We start from the raw sequence: 7,692 nt of genomic DNA on the forward strand, positions 1-7,692 counted from the left end.
TTCCTGAAATTGAGAAGGATTACTCCACATAGAGATACAGTGTGTTCTGGAGGGATGTTCTAACCCATTCAGACATGGGAAGTGTTGCTCCATCTCCCTGATGGTCTGCTCCCTGATATTGCCAATGGTCCTATTGCTCTCAGTACACACGGGATATTTTGATGTGGTTAGTTGGCGGTGCGGAGTGGTGAGGGTGAGGATGTTTTTAGCCGGGCATGAAGGACCGAGAGACTATCCTTTCTTTCCGAATGGAGATCCAAAGACGATGGGAATGGCCGACTGCTTCTGAATGAAGATGCAGTGGCATCTGCCAGGACAGTGAGTAGACACCAACAGGACGCCCTGTGCATGGGCACACTGTAACGTTAATGGAGTGAGAGTTTCTTCATTTCCTCTCGATCCCTCATTATCATGGGGAGCCCACAGAGCCATTTACATCATCGGGAATCCTGCTATACTGAGAAAACGTGGATACACCTGGCAGCTCTCTGCTCAGAGAGAAAACATTCACCTCATCCACAATATATATCCTCCGTCACCAAATAGTGGCATCGATGTTGAGATTAGATTACTTATAGTGTGGAAACAGGCCAACAAGTCCACACCGACCCGCCAAAGAGCAACACACCAAGACCCTGTCCCCTACATTTACCCCATTCACCTAACACTACGGGCAATTTAGAACCTGGATAGAACATAGAAAAAAACAGTACAGCACAGAACAGGCCCTTCAGCCCACAATGTTGTGCCGACCATTGATCCTCATGTATGCACCCTCAAATTTCTGCGACCATATACATGTTCAGCAGTCTCTTAAATGTCCCCAATGACCTTCCCTCCACAACTGCTGCTGGCAACGCATTCCATGCTCTCACAACTCTCTGTGTAAAGAACCCGAGTGACATCCTCTCTATACTTTCCTCCAACCAGCTTAAAACTATGACCCCTTGTGGTAGTCATTTCTGCCCTGAGAAATAGTCTCTGGCTATCGACTCTATCTATGCCTCTCATTATCTTGTATACCTCAATTAGGCCCCCTCTTCTCCTCCTCTTCTCCAATGAAAAAAGTCCGAGCTCAGTCAACCTCTCCTTATAAGATAAGCCCTCCAGTCCAGGCAGCATCCTGGTAAACCTCCTCTGAACCCTCTCCAAAGCATCCACGTCTTTCTTATACTAGGGCGACCAGAACAAGACGCAGTATTCCAAGTACATTCTAACCCAAGTTTTATAGGGCTGCAAAAAGATCTCACGACTCTTAAACTCAATACCCCTGTTTAATGAAAGCCAAAAAAACATATGATTTCTTCACAACCCTGTCCACTTGGGTAGCCATTTTAAGGGATCTATGTACCTGCACCCCAAGATACCTGTGTTCCTCCACACTGCCAAGAATCCTATCCTTAATCCTGTACTCAGCTTTCAAATTTGACCTTCCAAAATGCATCACCTCGCATTTATCCAGGTTGAAATCCATCTGCCAACTCTCAGCCCATCTCTGCATCCTCTCAATGTCTTGCTGCAGCCGACAACAGTCCTCTATACTATCAACGACACCTCGAACCTTTGTGTCATCTGCAAACTTGCTGACCCATCCTTCAATCCCCTCATCCAAGTCATTAATAAAAATTACAAACAATGGAGGCCCAAGGACAGAGCCCTGTGGAACACCACTCACCACAGACTTCCAGGCAGAATATTTTCCTTCTACTACCACTCACTGTCTTCTGTTGGCCAGCCAATTCTGTATCCAGACACCTATGTTCCCCTGAATCCCATTCTTCCTGACCTTCTGAATGAGCTTACCATGGGGAACTTTATGAAATGCCTTGCAGAACTCCATATACACCACATCCACAGCTCGACCCTCATCAACCTTTCTAGTCACATCCTCAAAGAACTCGATAAGGTTTGGGAGGCATGACCTGCCCCTCACAAAGCCGTGTTGACTGCATTTAATCAAGCCATGCTCTTCCAGGTGGTCATAAATCCTATCCCTCAGAATCATTTTTAACACGTTGCAGACGACAGACGTGAGACTTATTGGTCTGTAATTGCCGGGGATTTCCCTATTTCCTTTCTTGAAGAGAGGAATCATATTTGCCTCTCTCCAGTCCTCAGGTACGACTCCAGTGGATAGCGAGGATGAAAAGATCATCGCAAGTGGTGAAGCAATTTCATTTCTCGTTTCCCAAAGCAGCCAAGGACAAATCTGGTCCGGGCCTGGCGACAAAATTTTTCAGCACATTTTTCCTCTATCTCTATCCATTTCAGCATGCAGACCTGCTCTTCAAAGGTTTCATTCACTACAAAGTTCGATTCTTTCGTAAAGACAGAAGGAAAAACTCATTTAGGGCTTCCCCTACCTCCTCAGACTCCACACACAAATTCCCTATGCTATCACTGATCAGCCCTACTCTTTATTTGACCATTCTCTTATTCCTCACATAAGTGCAAAATGCCTTTGTGTTCTCCCTAATCCGTTCTGCCAAGCCTTTCTCGTGCCCTCTCCTGGCTCTCCTCATTTTTGAGCTCCTTCCTCGCCTGCCTGTAATCCTCCAGAGCTGAGCTTGACCCTAGCTTCCTCCACCTTATGTAAGCTACCTTTTCCTTTTGACGAGAAGCTCCACCGCTCTCGTCATCCAAGGTTCCTTTATTGTACCACTTCTTGCCTGTCTCAGAGGGACATTTTTATTCATCACTTGCAACAACAGTTCTTTAAACAGTCTCCACAAGTCTATAGTGCCTTTACCATGGAACAATTGCTCCAATCCATGCTTCCTATCTCATGTCTGATCGCATCATAGTTTTCTCTTCCCCAATTAAATATCCTCCCATTTTGCCCAATCCCCTCCTTCACCATAGCTATGTAGAATGCGAGGCATTTGCGGTCACTATCAAAAACATGCGCTCTCACCACAAGATCTGATACCTGCCGCGGCTTGTTTCTGAGCACTAAGTCTAGAATGGCCTCTCCCCTCATCTGCCTGTCAACGGACTGAGTTAGGAAACCCTCCTGAACACACCTTACAAAAACAGCTCCATTCAAATCTTCTCCTCGAAGGAGGTTCCAACCAATATTGGGAAAGTTAAAGAAATCCCAATACAACATCCCTACTACGTCAACACTTTTCCAAAATCTGCTGACCTATGCTTCCTTCCATCTCCCTGCTGCTATGTGGGGGCCTGTAGTAAAACCCGAAAGAGGTGACTGCTCCCTTGCTGTTCCTAATTTCCACCCATACTGACTCGGTCGGCAGATCTTCCTCGACAATGGTCACTTCTGTAGCTGTGATACCCTCTCTGATTAGTCGTGCTACACCCCCTCCTCTTCCCCCCCCCTCCCTATTCTTTTTCAATGCTCTAAACCCTGGAACATCCAGCAACCATTCCTGTCCCTGAGAAACCCATGTCTCTGTTATGGCCACAACATCACAGCACCAGGTCCTGATCCATGCTCTAAGTTCATCACTTTTATTCCTGATACTCCTTGTGTTTAAGCAAACACACTTTAACTGATCCCTTGGTTCCTTGCCAGTAAAAGCCTTCCCACTAGCTGGTCTACCTCTTGCTATTGCCTGATCTGCATCAACTCTCACCTCCAGTATCCAGCTCAGGTTCACACACGCCTGCCATACTAGTTTAAACCCTCACGAACTACGTGAGAAAACCTTCCACCCAGGACATTGGTCCCCTTCCAGTTCAGATGCAACCTGTCCTTCTTGTACAGGTCCTACCTTCCCCAGAAGGCATACCAATTGTCTACATATCTGAAGCCCTCCCTCCTACGCCAGCTGTGCAGCCACGTATGAAGCTGCGCCCGCAGGTGAATTTAGAATGGCCAATTCACCTAACCTGCGCTTTTTTTGGACTGTGGGAGGAAACCGAAGCACACGGAGTGAACACTCGCAGACAGGGGGAGAATGTGTAAACTCCACGCAGGCACTAATTGAACCCGTGTCTCTAGCACTGTGAGGCAGCAGTGATAACCACTGTGCCATCGTGGTGCCAGGAGACGATGCATATGTCACCCACTCCCGCCTGGAAAGTTCCTGATCATAGAATTTGAATGAAACAGTGACCCTAACAATCACTGGCAGCACAGTCCTACCCAGGTGTGAAGCTGCAGATCGTGTTCAAGGAGGTGACACCGCTCTGTGACCAGCTCCTTGTTCAGTCAGGGTCCCCTCATACTCTGCTCCAGGATTAAGTGCAGCTTGGCAAGCTGTTTCTGGAAAACCTGTGGTGGATCCAACGAATCCCTTTCCCCCGACACACTCACTCCGTGGTTTCAGAGCACCCCTCTCTGCAGCCTCTGCTCCATTTGTTGTTCATGTTACAGACCCAGATGCTGTAACTACAGTCCCCATGCTCCATCCAGAGTTGGGTCACCAAATCCTCAGGTCTCCATGAACGTCTGAGGTAGCTCACAGCACAACCTCCTGAACACCATCCCCAGCACCTCCACTAACATTTCAATAGCAGGAGACAATCAGGCTTCCTTCAGCCACAAGTGTTATTGACCTGACCAGACCCCATCAAAATATTTTAAGCAGGCAGCCTATACCCTAACATTTTCTTATTTTAAATGTAGATGTTAACTGCGTGTTCCAGATGTGTTGCAACTGGTCAACACACTCAACGTAAATCAAAATGCAATCCATTCAAATGCTCCAATTAAGACACAATCAAAGAGAAGAATAATTTGGGATAGCTTCTCTACTGGAACGCCTATGTTACCATAAGATACAGTGCCTTCTACTAATTAACTGCGCTAATACAGGAACATCCCATAAACACACCCCTTGGCAAAAAGGTAAATTCAAACACAGAATTTTATGTGCAGTTCTCAAATCCAGGAGGAAGCAACTTTAAGTGAGTTTTCAGACAGAATAGCAGCTGGGGATCATGCATTGAAACTTTCAACCCTTCTGGGATCCCAAGCAGCTTCTGAATGCTGCAGAAAAAACAAAACGAGAAAACCTGGCCACTCCCCTTCCATTGTTCCCAACGCTTTAATAAAACCTAAATGCTTTCTCAGTTATTTACTTAAGCCGTTTTCAGGTGACAGTTCGGCATCTCTGCCTTAAAGACCTGTCTTCAAAAAAAACACAAGAGAAAATAACCTTTTTAAAGTTGAAAAAGAAACATCAATATACAAACATGGCCTCATTTAAACCCTTCATTCTTATTGTTCCAGTAGACTGCAATACATATATATTACATTGACACTAAGTGTGCTAACATTCACAACTCTATTCTATTTCAGTCAGTTTACTTCTGAGACTGAACGCCTCTGTTTTTTTTTAATCTAAGTTTCGACAACTTGTCAGCAAGTCCGGGTTCTCGTCCGGTCACCTGTATAACTTCCAAATTAAATGGCAACAATAATAACCTCTGTCTGAACGGACTGGAAGTATTCTCCCTAAATTTGTCCAAAATCGTTCAGGCGTTATGATCCGTATATATATTTGTCTTGACACGGTATTGGCAACTTAGATGCTGAAATGTTGTAACATCAACACCAAGCTCATGACCTCCTGCCCAATTGTGAAATATTTTACAATTGATGGTGTCACCGGACACTCCAAACAAATTTACATAATGGAGCACTTCTCATCTCTAACATAGTCCTTCTCAATGACATATCTCCTCATGTCTCAGCTTAAAGGATTTACATCTTCATGTACGTCTTAATGCTGTAACCTCTTTACCTGCTAATCCTGGCCTATGCCACTAAATCTTAAACACAGGTATATATTTTAAGATCTTGCTCAATCTCCTCAAGCCCTCCCAAAAGCCAAACTTTCATTTATGGACCAACTGATGCGAATCGTGCAATTTCAACTCTCTGCTCTTCCCCACGCGTTCTCACAACTGCAGGAAGTGAGTTTTTGAACTACTCCAAAGTATGAGTCTGTCTAAGAGTGTCATAGGTTGGTCTGTTTTTAATACCCTGATTCACCTTTCAAAATTACTTTGGTTAATCCTTTCAAACTCAATGTACGTTTCACAAGGGACACACTTTTACATTCTAAATCACTGTCAGTGGGCTTCTGGCACAAGTTCATATGCACTTCAAAGGTCTTTCTTCACCTTCTCATATTCTCCAGATACCTCTTCCAATAGGGATACAAATACATCACTCATAATACCGACCAGCTTTGTTTGGATTAACGAAACCCACTTGCTCAGTTCTCAGTGCATCCGTTTAGCCACTTTCTCAAATGAAATTAAAACGACTTCTACATCCTTTTCATCAAATTTAGACAATGTCTGTACGTATTTAAACAGATCCCCCTCAGGTCTTTGGCTACCATAGAGTTGTTCATCCTCACTATCCTCATCCAGCCTACTATCTCCCTTCATCTCCACCCTGCTAAGTCGACTTTCCTCTCAAATTGCTAACGTTTGAAGTTGAAACTCTCTCTCTTCCTGGTTTTCTTCATTCTTTTTTGTGTCTTTCTTCTTCCTCTTATTTTAATTCTACTTTAAATCATATTTCAAACTGTCTCAATTCCTTTTTGTGTCCAAGCTGCTCCATCTGCAAATGATTTCTAGCCATTTCCAAAGATTCTGATGATCTTTTTGCAAAACTTTAAATGTCAAGCTACTGCTGTAATGATCTCCTTTTCACACAGACAAACACAAACCCAACTCAAGCTTGTCTGCCAATCCTAAACACTTTGCCGTGCTCACCTTTTGTAAAACCTCCAACTTCACTTTGTCCTCACCCAGAGAACTCTGAGTGACAGAAATAGCCATTACTGCACAAAACATTATACAAACCAACCGAATTCCACACCCACAACAAAAGATACTAATAACTGCAAAATGCTGCCTTTGAGCCCAATAATCTCCCTGTGCACATTCTCCCCGTCCTTACGTGGGTTTTCACCAGGTGCTCCAGTTTGCTCCCACATTACAAATATATGTAGTTTAGGCGAAATGGCATTGTTAAATTGCCCGTAATGTTCAGTGATATGTAGGTTATTTGCACTAGTCAGGGGTAAATATGGAGTAATAGGGGAGGGGAATTCGTCTGGGTAATTTACTCTTCGGAGGGTTAGTATGAACTTGTTTGGCCAAATGGCCGGCTTCCACTCTGTAGGGATTCTAAACCTGAACCCAATTTGGAATTACCGATTTTGAACTGGGCAAGTGTTCCCACTTTGCTATGGAACAGACCAGACTGCCTTCACATGCTTTAAGATGGTAGCCTGGACACCAACCTTGTCTTAGGTTAGATTTCCAACAGTATGGAAACAGGCCATACAGCCCAACAAGTCCACACTGACCCAACGAAGACATAACTACCCAGCCCCTCTCCCCTACCCCATATTTACCCCTGACGAATGCACCTAACACTATGGGCAATTTAGCATGACCAATTCACCTGACCTAAACATCGTTGGATTGTGGGAGGAAACCACAGAACCCAGAGGAAACCCACGCAGATACAGAGAGAATGTGCAAATTCCACACAGTCATCAGTGGGAATTGAACCTGGGTCCCTGGTGCGGCCCCCCCAGTACCTTTTAGTAAAGGTAGATGTGAAATGGGTACTCCAGATGTGATGCGGCTGGTCAAAACACTCAACCTTAACCAAAACACAATTTATTTAAACACCATAATAAAAATACATTAAAAAAGAAGAGAAGTTTAGAATAACTTAACTACTGGAAATCTTAACAG

Source organism: Chiloscyllium punctatum, chromosome 30, assembly GCF_047496795.1.
Source record: "Chiloscyllium punctatum isolate Juve2018m chromosome 30, sChiPun1.3, whole genome shotgun sequence".
NCBI lineage: Eukaryota > Metazoa > Chordata > Chondrichthyes > Orectolobiformes > Hemiscylliidae > Chiloscyllium > Chiloscyllium punctatum.